Source organism: Pipra filicauda, unplaced genomic scaffold (genome assembly GCF_003945595.2).
Source record: "Pipra filicauda isolate LSUMZ 115617 unplaced genomic scaffold, ASM394559v2 scaffold246_size1145428_pilon, whole genome shotgun sequence".
NCBI classification, from domain to species: domain Eukaryota; kingdom Metazoa; phylum Chordata; class Aves; order Passeriformes; family Pipridae; genus Pipra; species Pipra filicauda.
In genome coordinates, this window is record NW_024104361.1 from 649278 (window position 1) to 664844 (window position 15567).

General features: G+C 48.4%; 1 long non-coding RNA gene across 1 annotated transcript in view; it reads right to left on the reverse strand.

Moving 5' to 3' along the window:
• Positions 1-211: 211 nt before the first annotated feature.
• LOC113987833 overlaps positions 212-15567 on the reverse strand; it is a 110183-nt gene continuing 94827 nt past the window's right edge. The window contains exons 5-7 of the long non-coding RNA XR_005563738.1: positions 4121-4244; positions 446-596; positions 212-355 (exon numbers count right to left, since the gene is read on the reverse strand). This is a non-coding gene — a long non-coding RNA (uncharacterized LOC113987833). The remainder of the gene's footprint in view (positions 356-445; positions 597-4120; positions 4245-15567) is intronic.

A 15567-nucleotide genomic window follows, 5' to 3' on the forward strand; every position in this document is an offset into this window, starting at 1 on the left:
CATAATTCTGAGTGTGTTTATCTCCAATGCCTGCAGTCTTTCTCCTCTCTGTTCTCTTCCTGAAAGCATAATAGTGGCTTTCATGGTTTTATTACATAGTGCATCTGTTGGTACTTCTGTTCAAAGCTTCCAAACAAATGCTTTTCCCCCAGATCACCAGTGCTACAAAAAGACAAGGAGGCATCACTTGAGTAGCTGTTTCCTACCTGTGCCCTTTGCTTGATGTGGGGTTGGTACCTCTGATGATTTCCTTAGCATCCCCTGGCCAATGTTCAAACATGTTCCAGGCAGGGAAAGCGATATCAAGGTCATGTCTGGCTGCTGAGGGTCCAAGAGGTGGAGGTGAATGCCATGGCTGGAGCAAGCGAGATCAAATCTGAGGTTTTATTCCCTTTCATGCCTCTGACAGCAGTAATTCCTGTGATTATTAAAAGGGAAATATTACCTGATTGCCTGTGCAATGCCATGGGTTGGTGTTTCCCGTGCAAGCAGAAGTGGGTGGCCAGCATAGGGAAAACCCTCTTCTCCAATGGGATGCTGCAGTGCTGGTGAACAGGCAGGGTGAGCTGCTCCTTCTTGCTGCTGCTCCACCAGTTCTATTATAACAATAATAATAAAAAAACAATAATTGCATTTAGGCTTTACATGGCGCTTCCAATTCTCAATGCAAAATATTAAGGAAAAAGCAGTGGCGTTGTCCACTCACTGGGGTGGCAGCAAGCAGGTCAACATCTGCACGCCAGCTGTTTGGGGTTTAATTTAAAAAAAAAAAAAACAATAGAAAGAAAGAGGAAAGTTTCCACCCCGTGCCTGCTATTTCTAAAGCCCAAACCTCTGTGAGGTGCCAGCAGTACACCCACATGCCATGCAAGGGGTTCAGTCCACCAGAGGATTTGACCCAGCCTTCACATGGGCAGTTCCATGGTTGTCTACACCAACCTTTTAAATATCACATTTCTTCAGCTCCAACAGCAGCAGGGTCAGCACTTCATTAGACAGAGACTGGGGTGGTGCTGACTATGGACACAGGTGGATTTTCTTTACATGTGTTGAGGTTCCTCCTCCTTCTTCACCTGCCCTTGATTCCACAGATGATGGCACAGCAAACCTTCGCTGCCTTCTCTTTGTGGTGCTTTCCTACAATAAACAGCAACCATGGAGCTCATCTCCGTCTTGATTTGAGTCTGAAGATCTTCTTGCGTGGAGTTTGAAGGTCATTTTCATCAGCTGGCTTTCCAAAGTTGGGTGAGCCCCGGAATGGGGGTTGCTTTTCTTCTGTACAATAATAATTAACCCACACCCTCTGCATTATCCAGAGCTACCCTAAGGAAACAAGGCCTCTACAGTCTGCTCTCCCAGTTTTGTAATGTCCCAAGACAAGTTTAGTCAGCTCTTCAGGTGGCAGAAACGTCAGACCTGTAGCCTGAGATCCTCTGTGGGTACCGGAGACACATCACTCACAGCACAAAACATAGGATGTGTGCAGGCAGTTATCAGATCTGGGCTCCTCACTCCCATTTCTCGGAGCAGGAAGCACTATTTATTATATCTTTTTGCTGCTTCTGAACACAATCAACCATTTCTTGGCATTTCATCAAAGATAAATAGCCTGATCCCACTTCCATCAATGTGGAAGGAAAAATCCCCCTTGGCTTCTTCTGCTGCAGCATGAAAGCTCCCAGAATATCAGCTGACGGTTTTAAAGTTCTTCCAGTTTCCCCCCCCCCCCCTCTTCTTTCCCTGCCAGGAGACCAGGCTTCAAGTACAGGCTCCCTTCTGGGGTTAACCCTCCCTCCCATCCTCTGGAGGATCACCTCTCCCAAACCATTGTGCTCCACAGCCTCGGCTGCAAAGGAGGAAGGAGCTGCTGTGTCTGCCAGCACAGCCCTGAAATATTTAGAGTTTTGTGTGCTAAATCCATTGCTGTGGAGTGACAAGAGAGAGCCTAATGGCATGGATGATGCCCTCTGAGCAGCATCATCACCACAGCTCAGGCAGGAAGTCATGGCATGAAGGCACCAGCCACGGCACTGCCATCAGGGCGAGGAGCACCGTGCACGTTGTTCCATCACCCCGCTCGTTCATCAGCTAAATAGCAGGTTTCACTTTCAAGATCCATTAATCTGACATTTTTCATCAACTCCAAAATGACACCAACACAACAAAATAAAGCCAGGAGAGAGTGTTGGTGGTGGGGTTTCTTTCCCCTTTTCCAATCTGTAAGCATGTGTGTTTAGTGCTCCTGAAAATGTCAGATCCAGAGCGGAGGGAACTGGTATGTCATCTGCCAGAACTGCAGCTGGGTTTAGCAGCTCAGCGTGACATTATAACGGAGCAACATGGGGAGGGAAAAAAGAAACCAAGGAGCAAACAGCCCAGCATGGAGAGGAGGAGATGAAGTCCCACCTGCCAGGTCAGAGATCATTAGGAATAAAACCGACACATAAAATGGAGAGTTAAACACACTGCAAGTTTGCAGCAAGGGCCATGTTGTCTTAAAGGCTATTTCTGCCCTTGCTTATGCTACAAATAACCATCTGCTGGAGGATGTGGAGCAGTGTCTCCACCTCTCTCAGGCTTGTGGCTCCCCTTATCTATATCTTCCTTTAGCCTTCCTCTAAATAACCAAAATTAGCATTGCCGTGGTTTCCACCCCTGGACCTCAAAGAGCCTCTGGAGTTCTCTTTTCCCATCTTCAGGGAAAGGGGAGAGGAGAAAAGCAAATTACTTGACCCAAGGTCATGTGGCGGGTCCCAAAATCACAATGCTCCGTCGGCCCTTCGGTGCAGACAGGGAGCATCCCACAGACCCACATTTCTCTCCCTTTTCTCCTCTGTGTACCCCAGAAACCTTGCTTGGTCCTATGCCCTGCAGCCTTCTCGGTTGGCTGCGCCCCTGGGAACTCCCCATCTCTCCACAACCTTACCACCTTCTCCAAATTTGCTTTCCCTCAACGTTTCCAAGCACTCTGGGGAGCAGGACCTTGTATTTTTAGCGCTTGTGCTGTGAAGTGCCAAGCAAATTCCCACTGACAGGTTATCAATAGCGCTATTAAAAATTTCCCCAAACTCCAGAGAAGGCCAACCAAGTACCGAGCAAAAAAGAATCAATTTTGAGCCACTCCAGTCCGTGTTTCTCTAGTGTTTGAAGAGGCACTCAGGGGCCAGTGATGGATGTCTGGATATCCTGCTGAGTTTCACGGAAGATTTTGCCCTGGCACTGAGCAAAGATTTGGGCTAGCGTGGTTGGAAGAGCAGCAAGGCTTGTGGTCAACAGCGAGTTGGCAAGACTTGTTTTAGGTAGAGATAAAGCAAAGATCCCTTTGCTTCGCAGGGATGGAGGAACTATTTGCTATAAATCTGCTCCAATTACAGGCAGGTATCCTCAGGGACACCCACTGCAGCAGGGAAGGAGGAGGCTGGGTCTCCCACTCCACTGCCAGCCTCGGACCTGCATCCAGGGGTCTGGCTTGGCCAAGGAAGGGTGAAGTGTCTCTGCTGCTGGCTCAGTGCTGTCATTTGGACAGATTTAAGTAGTGTAATCGTATCTTCTGAAGCAGGTAATGCTGCCTGATTATGAGCAGGGGAGGGGGGAATTAGAAGCCAAGGCAAAGACAGAGCTGTTTAATGGACCCATTAGAGGGCATTAGCTGAGAACAACAGGACAGCGCTGGCATTTTAAAGAGGGGCAGCACAGGCGTGGTCTGAGGTGGAGGTGTGGGGTGTGCTGTGCCTCCATCTGCCATGTTGCCTCCTGCCCTGCTTCCCCCACCTCCCAGGGAGTGACTCCATGGCCTCTCCAGCTTTGCTGGGGGAGGCTGGAGGGGATGGGAAGCCAGAGGGTGGCAAAGTGCCTGTCCCTGGACACATCTCTGGCTCATGGAGATGCGCAGGAGGGGCTGCATTACATTCATCTTGTGCGACCCCAAAACTTCCCTGCCACACGTCATCACCGCCTCCTCCTGGCTGAACCCTTGGGTGACCTGTGCCATCACTCCCCCAGGACCTTGCTGCAGTGCCAGGAGCATCAGTGACTCTGGGAATGCCACCTGAGCTGCTTCAGTTTCTCCACCTAATTCACCACCTGCCACCTCTGACAGCCAGGATTCATCATCACTCACCAGGGCTGGAGCAGGAGGAAGGGACAGGGCTGGCAGCACCACCAGGAGCACGGGCATTGTGCTTCCCCTGCTCTTCAGTCTGGTCAAGGATCATCGGCTTCTCCAATCAGTGAGGCAGATAACACTTAAAAACAAAGAAATAAATATAAGCCAAACCACAGCTCTACAAATAGGACCCAGTTGGTGGGGAGGATGATGTTCAAAGACTCCAGAGAAAGGGAGACACGAGTGAATGGACACTTATGGAATGGGGAGGGTGGCAGAAGAAGCCCAAACAAAATCTCTTGTGGGCATGTGTATTCCGGTCCTGGTTCCTGACAAGAGGAAATTCCCTGCTCCATGTGGACTCACCAGCAGCTGTGCATGTGAGTACAGGGCAGGACTGCTCAAAAACCAGCCAAGCCACCACAGAGCTCGATGCTGCCTGAAAAAGAGCCTGGTTTGGCCCCAGGGCAAGGGTAAGCAACCCCAGTTAGTGCTGCTTGTTGGGGAATGCAGAAATGGGGTGGACGAACACTTTGGTGCAAATGGATAATTCAGGGCATAAACCCTCCCTCTGCACCCCAAGGAAGTCACAGGCCCAGCCAACCAGGTGATGCCTCCCTGTGGGATGCAGTTATCCCTCTCAGGGAGCAGAGAGGGACCTTGCACAGGCTGAATGATTGATACAACCTGTTCTGGGAAGCGTTTCTTTCTTGCTTTTTCACTTTCCTCTTTTCCTTCTCTCTCCTCTCTCCCACAGCCCCCACCCCTTCCTTTCCCCACTGGGCCTTTTCAGTTGGTAATTACAGCTGAAGTGGACAATCTGTCTTTTTGTTTTTAGGCTGGATGCACTGCCAGGCCGGCTGGAAGGAGGCAGGAGCGATGGAACAGGGATGGCTGTGTGGGGAGGGGGCACACTGAGGGGGTACCTGTCTCCCTGCACCCCTCTGGCACAGATGGGAGAGTAAATTCAGGAGAAGATGCCCAGCAGTTGCTTTTTGAGCATCCTTTCACCCACAGCCTGCATGTTTTGGAGCACTGGCTGTGCTGGGACAGCACCTACACCCAGGTTTGGGAGGACAGGCAGCATCCAGGGATATTTAATGTAAAACCACCACAGGGACAATTCAGATGTGGCTGGTAGCTGACAATGGAGCATAATCTACCTTGTTTCGGGTGTGCTGTCCTTCAGCATCCCACCTTGGGACGCTGTGGAGACAGGGCAGCAGTACAGCCCCAAAGCACAGGAGTCCTGCAGCCTTTCCTCCTTCCCTTCAGGTTAGTCCACTCCCACGTCCCATGCTCTTCAGCACATTTTTCCCTGCCTTGCTCCATCCTTTCTGCTCGTCTGAGCAGCTTTGCTAATCAACTCCTGAGCGTGGATTGATGGGAGGAAGGTGGGAGATGCTACTGTGCGCAGGGAGCGGGTGGGCAGGGGGGGTCCTGGAGGTGTGGAGAGCAGCTCAGCACCAGCACCTGCTCACTCTGCAGGTGTTTTGTTACACAGCCCTGCCTGTGATAGCCCTGTGTACATGTGCCAGTGAAGATAAATCCTCCATTCAAAGGGATGCAGTGAGGAAAAAGCAGAAAAGGGAAGAAGAAAACAATTAGAGTGACTGATGATTTAAGGGAAAAAATTCAAAGTATCTCTCTCTTTCCCTCCTGGTCAGCTGGAGAGTTTTATCCTCTTCCAGCTCTGTTAGGGACACAAATCCCAAAGTTTCTGTTGTTTGAAGGGGGGCAGGGAGAGGAACAGCTCACTCCTCCAGCTCTCCCCTCAGACGGCTGTCACCTGAGAGATGCAAGGTGGACATTTCACTTAATCCATGCTCAGATGACCAAACTGATTATCCAGGTTTTTAATCTTGCTTCAGCAAAGCTGTCCCAAGGCTGCAGTTAATCCGTGCCCCAATGTGGCTGGGACATCCTGCACTCCTTGGGTGCCACACCAGAGACTCCAGCCACAGCTGGGGAGGGGAAGGACAGGGGAGGAGAAAAAAAGAAGAGCAAACTTCACCCTCAAGGAGTATTTCAGTTACTTAAAAAAAAAAAAATAATCAAAGATATAAAATAAAGCCTAAAACCAAGGAGGCAGCCAGTGGAAGAGGGCCGAGGGCAGCCATGTGTGCTGCAACACCATAGGGCAGAATCATGGAATGGTTTGGGTTGAAAGGGATATTAAAGGTCATCCCGTTCCACCTCCCTGCCATGGGCAGGGACGCCTTCCACTAGCCCAGGTTGCTCCAAGCCCCATCCAACCTGGCCTTGGACACTTCCAGGGACACAGCAGCCTCAGCTCCTCTGAACAACTCATGCCAGGGCTCAGCCCCCAGAACAGCCTGTCCCTCTGTAACTCCCCTGCTGCTCTGCAGAGACACAGGATAAAGCTGGTGAGGGCAGAGCATCAGGTCTGAGCAAGCCAAAACCCCATGTGTGTGATTTAGGTGTGGCTGATACACACCCAGGCTCTGAAGAAGCCCAAAGCACCCTTGCAGCACAACCCAGGGGGCTGCATCATGCTGTAACTCAATAGAAATGCTGTTCCATGACCTGCTCCACTTGGAGACTGGGAGAGCAGCCCCAAATCCCTTTCTGCAGCTCAGAGGGCCTGGATTTGAGGCGAACACACCACCTTCCTCACCCCATCTCAGACCTGAAGTGATTTCACATCTTGTTTTTAACTTCCTTCTCCTTTTGCACATTGTTTCATTGACATGAAGCAGCCCAAAAAGACCCAAAAAACCAGAAAGGAACCCCAACACAGGGCAGGTGCAGAGTCACAGCAAAGAACTTGTGAAGTATAAGCTGAGCTATTTCACACAGCGAACACTCGTTAGTAAAAGATATTGTTGCCTGCAGGGAGACAGTTTCTGGGTGATTGAATGTAGAACTGTTTGGAACAAATTCAATAAACCCCAGCGTGCCTTTTGCTTTTAAATATGCTGTTTTCTCTAAGCTGGTGTTTTTCGTGGAAGAGCATTGATCGAGGCTGGGAGTTCACCGAGGAGGTTTCCGAGGTGAGACACCGGGCACTATGGGGGGCCAGGGGGAGCTGGTGACCCCCAGCCTGACCTGTCCCACCTGGACACAGACATTTCAACACAGCCTTCTTCAACAAACACCTGACGGGTTTGGTTGTGCGAAAAAACCTCAGAACCTGATGTCAGAACCTCCCAAAATTGCTGCAAAGCCTGTTTTGGGGTGCTAGGGGGGGGTTTAGTGGTCCAAAGCTCTGGGAAGCCTGGTTTTAATTGCCTTGATTTTCAATGCCTTGCACTGCATCATCACAGATGCCACAGCACCAAGGCTGTCAGGCAGAGGATTCTCAATGGGTTCTCTCTTTATTTTCATTTATAGGGGCCTTCAGGACAGATTTAATTGCTGGGGTATGGACAAGCCATTTCCAGTTATGACGACGAGTGAATCAAAGTGCTGAAGCTCCCGTTTTAATTAAAAGACATGATACCTATTCCTACTTAGTGTGCAATGGCAACAGAAGCAGGTTATTAGGAGAAGTAATATCCATCTAATCCAATCTGATCTGTGTAGTTATTAGGCCTAGATAACTATTGATATTGATTTTATTACTAATATCAATGCTGCAACAGGAAATCAGCCGCAGTGCATACTTTTGCATCATTCATCATTTTGTTCATCTGTTTGGCTTCAGATCAGTTGAATGGGTTTTTTTTTCCCCCCTGTTTTTCAAAATTTACAGGTTTCCTTTTTGGGGTTTTACCTCTTTTCCCTTCATCTTTACCTCTTCCTCACTACATCTTTTGTTCCTCCTCTCTCTCAAGTTGTCCCTTGCCCTCTACAAAACACCTTCATGCAAGATCAAAGCCAGTGCAGAAATTTTCCTTTCTCTGAATTCAGCCAAAGAAGCTTCCAGCAGTTTATGAGTCAGAAGCACAAGATAGAGCTGCTGGTCACTGAGAGATATTGCCAGGAATTTGGGGAGGATGAATCATCCTCAAAGAGGGTTGAGAAGAGAAACAGAGAGAGAACCTCTTGTCCTTTCTCTTCATCATTCAGCTCATTTTTGAATGAGATGTGAGTGCAGAGCACAACATGGGAATTTTCTTGAAACTCCCCACAGGAAGGACCTGGGATCTGAACAAACTTGGTGCTGGACAAGCTCTCTCCCAGAGGCCACACATGGTGAGCTCAGAAGTTGTTTGTCCTCGTGTGCTGTGTCGCACAAAGCTTGTCTTTGACTCCTGCCATTCCCAGGGAGTTCAATTTAACTCTGGGTTAACTGCAGTTTTCTTGCAAAGCTGTCCATCACCTCTCATTCCCCTCAGCCTCTTCCTTGCTCACTCAAGAAAATAACAGCTCAGGCTGCTCCCAGGCTCTGAAAAAGCCACGTAATTGGTACAGTCTCCATAAAGTACATCCCAACCAACACTGTGGCAATTTGGAGTGCGAAGAGTGGCTCTGTCTCTTCAAAAGGGTCAGGGGTTGATGACCTTGTTTATTTTCCTCAGTGTCTGTCCAAGGAAAAAAAACCCCATGCCAGCTCCTCAGAGTCAAGGCTGGCAGCACCAATTTGGGGCACATCTGAGGGAAGAGGACATGTTTCAATCCCACAGCTGGGCAAAAGCTTCAGCACCAGCCTTGACGTTCCATTGATCAACCAGTTCTCGGCTTTCCTTTTTTTTTTTTTTTTCCCCCCACATCTTGGTAGGATGAAGGACTCTGACAATTAACTGCAGAAATTTGGGAAACCTGGAGTCTGTTCCAGTCATCCTGCACATCCTCAGCTATCTCTCCATTCACAGTTAAAGACAAAATTGCCATGTCATCAATTTAGTGCAGACAGCATCTTGAGGACCCAAACCATTTTATTTTGCTGTTTTGCTCCCTGACTTGGCAGCCCTGGTTGGGTCCTGCCACTGGCTCTCATTAGCATCTCCCCCTCACAGGACAGATAAATAGCAATACTGAGAGTCATACATAGTTATAAATAAATATAAAAGGGGCATCAACTCAGCCATGAATACAAAGCTTAAGGATACTGCATCTCATTCCTGTTTGCTGCCTCGGGCGCCGTGAACTGACAATCAAAATTCACCGAGCGCCAAAAATATTAGTTTAATATTTGTGTTTGCTCAGCTCCTTCTTGTGCCGGGATGACAAACAGCCCTGCGAAGGTATTGCCACAGGCACTAACACTTCCATTCTCTCTCTCTCTCTGATTCTGGCACACAGAGGGATCTTTTCAAACCAATAAACACTTTCATTTTTGTCTTCGCTGAAAGGACTTCCTCTATGGGGTGATGTTTTGCTAGAGGAAACGATTTAAGAGCCGAGATATGGTTGTGATTCAATATGGTTGTGATTCAATATCGTGCTCAGGAATTCCTTGTATAGCCAAGGCAGTGACAGATTCTGACATTACCTGAGCCTTGTTGAGCTTATCAGAGTCTTTCTGGAGTGAGAATCAGGCAACAAACCTACAAAGACTGTGACACCTTTTCATGTTGTGGCTAGGAGGTTCTGTTCCCAGGTGGAACAGCAAAAACGTGGCCTTTCTCTCCTGTGAGTTACATCTTGACATGTGTGAGAACATGCAGAAGTAAGGGGAGGAAAGGAAAAAAGGAGAGAAAGCTTTTCCAAGCCCTCTCTTAGGGTTGGCTTAAAGCAGAGGGAGTTCAGAGCAGTAGGAATGTCAGAGCTGGTTCCTCACACCTTTCCCTACTTGGAATGCATCACTTACTCGGAGCTGGCAAGATAATCCAACAGGAAAAAGTAAGATCAACTGTGAGGAACAGATTCAAAGATTTTCTCTCTGCTTTCCCTCCTCATGACCTTCTCATTGCTGAAAGGCAGGATGTCCTGAGCTGATCACAGAATCACTGGATGGTTTACATTGGAAGGGGCCTTAAAGATCACCTAGTTCCACTCCCCCTGCCATGGGCAGGGACACCTTCCACTAGCCCAGGTTGCTCCAAGCCCTGTCCAACCTGGCTTTGAGGTACACCAGAAACTCAAACAACAAGTGGCTGTTCGTTGGAAACCCTCTACAGAGATGGATCTGTGAGCTCAAGCACGGCAGTCTGACCGAGTTGTCTCCTGGTATTACCAGGGGATGGGTTCACACCCCGCTCCTGCTGCCCTGGGGGCATCCCAGTTCCCCCCAGCTGGCACAGATCAGCCCAACATCGAGTCTCAGGGAGCAGCTCCCTCCCACTGATAACACACTTCTCTCTGGCCTCAGAAGAAGATGTTTTGGACGTGTTTGTCAGGGAGCTGTGGAGGAGAACAATGCTGCCTGTGTGCTCACCAGGGTGGGCTGCAGCAAAGCAAAGTCCTGTTTTCACTCCAGCTCTATGCTGAAACACAAAGCTTTGTATTTGCCTGTCAATATCCCAGTTGGATTCTGCTTCTATATATTTAATTCGAGATGAGTACTGCAGGACCTCTTTTGTTAGCTGGATACCTCGTGCACGTTGTTATTATTTCTTTCATAAAAATCAATAAAGACTTAGGAACAACAACCACCAATAATAACAGTACATCTCTCTTTGTGTCTTTGTTGTGCAACTTGCTGAACAACTCAGAAAAGCAGCAGACAACAGTCCAAAGAGAAGATTAAAAAAAAAAAAAAGTGGTTTCCAAATTGAACCTGGTCTACCTTTGGAAAAAGTTTCCAGACACTTAAAACTGCAGCACTACATCAGCACTTAAGAATTCAGTAGTAGAGGCTCAGGAAGGGAAGAAATGCTCAGCAGATAAGGCACACACTGAGTTCCTCTAATTTGGTGTCCTGGCCCTCTTGCCTGTGAAAAACAGGCAAAAACAGGGATGGATATTTAAGAGCAGCACTTTGAAAGCCACAGGCAAATCGCTGCCATTGAAGTCACTTCTTGAGCAGTAACAAAACAAAGAAAAACATTCCCTTGCTAGTTTCTGTGCTGCTTTGAAAAAAGGAAAAAGGAAGAAAGATAATGGCAGAAGGATGTGGAGCTGCTGAAGTGAGGACAGAGAAGGCCATAAAGATGTTCCAAGGGCTGGAACACCTCTGCTCTGGAGCCAGGCTGGGAGAGCTGGGGGTGTTCACCTGGGGAAGAGAAGGCTCTGGGGAGACCTGAGAGCCCCTTCCAGTGCTAAAGGGGCCATCAAGGAAGATGGAGAAAGACTATTTATAAGGGCCTGGAGCGACAGGACAAGGGGGAATGGCTTCCCATTGACAGAGAGTACATCTGGATTAGATGTGAGGAAGAAATTCTTCCCTGTGAGGGTGGGGAGGCCCTGGCACAGGTTGCCCAGAGAAGCTGTGGCTGCCCCTGGATCCCTGGAAGTGTCCAAGGCCAGGCTGGACAGGGCTTGGAGCAACCTGGGATAGTGGAAGGTGTCCCTGCCCATGGCAGGGGGGTGGAACGAGATGATCTTTATGTCCCTTCCAACCCCAACCATTCTGTGGTTCTATAACTCTATAAACCCTGCAAATGAGTGCCCCTGTGACTGTCATGAAGCCCTGGAAGGACAGAGCCCAGTCCCCTGGGTGGCCAGTTGGGCTCCAGGTCAACACCCCCTCCAAGTGAACTGAGCAAGCTTAAACACTCCTTCACAAAGAAACCCCCCCAAAACCCCCATTGCCTGGGGGACCTCTCACTCAACACAACCTGCCCTTCACATTTACCAGGTTTCCAGCATTTGGGTTAAAGAAAATATATAACATTCTAATACCATTGTTTTAAAGGTTAATGTATTCCCAGCCACAACTCAGGAGTCCAGGAACAATCATCTGGTGGCAGGAAAGTATTGAGTAGATGACCCAGCTCTTATCCACCTCTATTTTTTATGCATGTGTGGCTCTTTTTTTCCATTTCTTTCCTTTTCTGGTTCAGGCATGCAAAGACATATAAAACTAAAGCTAAACACAGCTGGGGTTTTATCTACATCACAGCCCCTACACACACAGCAACAGCACATCTCGCAGCACCGAGGCTCCTCTGCTGTTTTTCCCTTCCCATATGAGGGGTTGCTGCTGCTCCTACACTCAGGCCAAGATGCTTTCAGCAGGCATCTTTCCTGGCTTCCCATCAGGCATCTTTTGTGGCTTCCTAGCCATTCTCACGTGCAGCTTTCATAAACCAGAGGGCTGCTCTGAGAACTACAAAATAAGGAAATTCAAGCACCAAAAGGAAAGAAAAGCTGGTGCCTTTGACTGTATTAGCAGCTGGTAAAAAGATGGGCTCTAGCTTCCCAAAACCTTCTCCTATGCCATGAAAGAAAAGGTGCAGAAAGCCAGAAGATTATTCTAGCTCTTGAAATTAAAAGGAAAAATGGAAAAGCTTAAGGGGATAGTAAATACTGGCCTTAAATTCAGCAGACCTGGAGCTCTTCCTGCAGAAAACAAACAGCAAAGAGGAGCTCCCACCATTCCAGCAGCTCCCAACCAGCCCAGTGCTGCTCAGAGGGTCCCTTTTTATCCCCCAGCAACTGGATCCACTCAGCAAATCAACCTTAGTGTTGTTTTAGACTGTGCCCCACCTGTTATCCCACCCCATCCCATCCTATCCTGCCTCCCTGCAGCTGAGCAACGAAGGAAGGTCAGAGACCTTCAGAGATGGCCTGAGCTTACAGTAGAGATGGATTTATTAGAGTGCTTTGAAGAAATAGTCCTACTTCTCTGTGGTCAAGGAAGAGGTTTCATTAGACCTGGAACAGCACTGCTGGGGGTGTGGAAATGGGCTATATACCTGTTTAACCCAGCAGGTTTTTAATGGCACAGAACAGGAATGGTGTCCATCTTCATGTTTAATTTGAAGTCCAGGTTTTAGTTTTCCTCCAACCCTGCTAATGCTGAGAAAAAAGTAAAAGCTTCTAGCCCGGTGTGAATCCTCCCCTCCTGAGGAGCACAGGGAGGGGTAGGGGATGGTGGCAGAGGACTCAGACCACTCTGGGGAATATGGTCCAAGAGGAAGCATCAAGCATCCTTGCAAAGGGTGTGAGACTCCCAGAAGCATCACATCATGAGAGAAGCAATTTTAGCAAAACATTACTCTCCTTTTCATGCTGAGGTTTGCCAGCCTTGACCTCATCACAGCCCAGAGGAGTCAGAGCTGGTGTGAGCATCCAGCCTGGGCACAGCTGCGTTCCAGGTCAGCATGATCCAGGGATAAAATTCACCCCTGTGCCAGACCCAACAAGCTCCTTTGGAGCCTTGAATGTGCTTAATGTTGGCCTCAACCCAAGGCTGAGAGACAATGGGAAACACAGAAACAGGCAATACAACAAAACCAGAGCAATTTAGAGAGAAGAAAGGCACAGCTAAGGGGACTCAGATGAAATTTAGGCCATCAAAACACTGCCCTGCTGTTTCTTGCTGGGTCAGTGACTTTGAAAGTTCAAAGTCTGCCAGCGGGAAATGGGAGAGGTAAGGATGGAGGTGGTGTTGCTGTGGCCTTAATCCTACAGGCCAGTGGTGCCTCCTAGCATATGCTGGGATGCGATGCTTTCCTTCTGGAGAAGGAAACAGAGGCATCATCAGAAGCAGAACTAGTCAATTTATGGTTTTAATGTTTGGGTTTTTTTTTTAATTAAAACTACTGTTCTGGAGGAAAAGGTGATTTTTTTTCATCCAAATGCAATTTTCCATGGGAATTACAGGTTGGTGTTGAAGAACAGACATGCACAAAATTAAAAAGACGAAAAGGAGCTGAACAGTTTTGACTGACTGGAGGAAAACACAGGGGAATATTCCAGATTAAACATGATAAATTGTCCAATTGAAAAGGTGCTTTTCGGCACTTGGGGCTCCTTTCTGAATAAAAATGTGGGAAGGGCAGAAGGGAACAAAACTCATCCTAGAAAACTTCAGCCCTAATTCCTCTTAAAATTGCTAAAGAAGTAATTTTCCTTTTTTTTTTTTTTGTGGTTTCACCAGGTTACGACAGCCAACAGTGAGGGAAAAAACTCTTGTGATAACACCCAGTTATTGAAAGACAGATAATCAGAGGGAAACTCCCCCCTCTGGTGCCGTGTTGGAGGGGCAGTTTTCCTGTTCTGGGTCTGACACCTCTCTCTTGTGCTCAGGAGAGGACAAAGTGGGCAGGGTGGTCTCTCTCATCTCCCCAGGATTAAGGGATTACCATTAATTAACACAGAGGCTCTGCCTGGGTTGCCTGTGATACACTATCTTTCCATCGGAAAGAACCAGACGGATCCGAAGTCCCAAAATCTCTGAGATGGAAAGAGCAGGTATGAGATAGGAGATGGGGGCACTGGGCAAGGCAGGAGGGCTGTGGATCAGCAGAGAGGAAACATAAATCTCAGTAATTGAAGTTTTTGCTCATTTCCTAAGGAGCAAAGGCGTGTGGGATCCTGCTCCAGTCACCAGTACCTGTCTGCCCATCCCCCAATATTGGCTTTTCACTCTGTTTTCTTTTAAAGCAAATCTTTGGAGAGGGCAGTGCTCTCAAAGCAGCGAATCCCCAGAACAGGCGGCACAAGCTTCCTGGAGAAACTGTGGCTGCCCCTGGATCCTTGGAAGTGTCCAAGGCCAGGCTGGACAGGGCTTGGAGCAACCTGGGCTAGTGGAAAGTGTCCCTGCAAATGGCAGGTGGGTGGAACAAGATGATCTTTAATGTCCCTTCTAATCCAAACCATTCTGTGGTTCTATAACTCTACAAACCCTTGCAAGAGGGTGTCCCTTGTGAGTGTCCCTGCTAAAGGCAAAACAAAGGCACTATCACAAGAGAAGGTCTTTTTGGAAAGAGGGTTGAAGTGGCTCAGTTAAATGAGAAGGAGAAGCTACCTCCCCATTTCCTTGGTTCTCCAGGAAGGTAACCCCTCCTCTCTCCACTTTCCATCAGCTACTGAGCCTGCAGCATCTACTGCAGTGACACCAAGAAAACAGCAAATCCTCAACCTCTCCTGGCTTTGTGAGACCTGGGGACCAAGATCTTAACAGTGACTGATGAGAGCAAGCCATCCCTGTCCCTCAGCACTTAGGATCACCTTCATTTCCAACAGCTGCTTGGCACTACCCGAACCTCCCCTCTCTTCAGCCAGATACACTGTCCTTGCAATGGAGAATCACCTCTGAAAGCCTAATGCTTGAAAAACCTGGTCCACAGAGGAAAACAGGCTGCCTCACAGGGAAAAGAGAGGCTTTTTTAACCCAGAACAAGGGCGTTGCTGTCGTTACTGCAACTCTCACTAGCCCCAGCGTACACCAAGGTGTTCCCAGTGTGTGTGTGATCTCAGGGGTGATACCCTGCGCTTGGCAGGAGATGAGCATGTATTATCCTGGCCCATCTCGAAAAGGAAACATCAAATATGTTTACCAGACAGCCTGGCCAAGCAGCGTCAGGAGGGGAAGATGAAGGTGTCAGACGTGGCAGGAATCCAGCTGATATTGTGTTCTCACTCTTTTTTTTTTTTTTTCTCTGTATTAATTAAAAACCCCACAGTTTCCTGAGGACAAACTGGCTAAACTCACTTTGGAATCATAC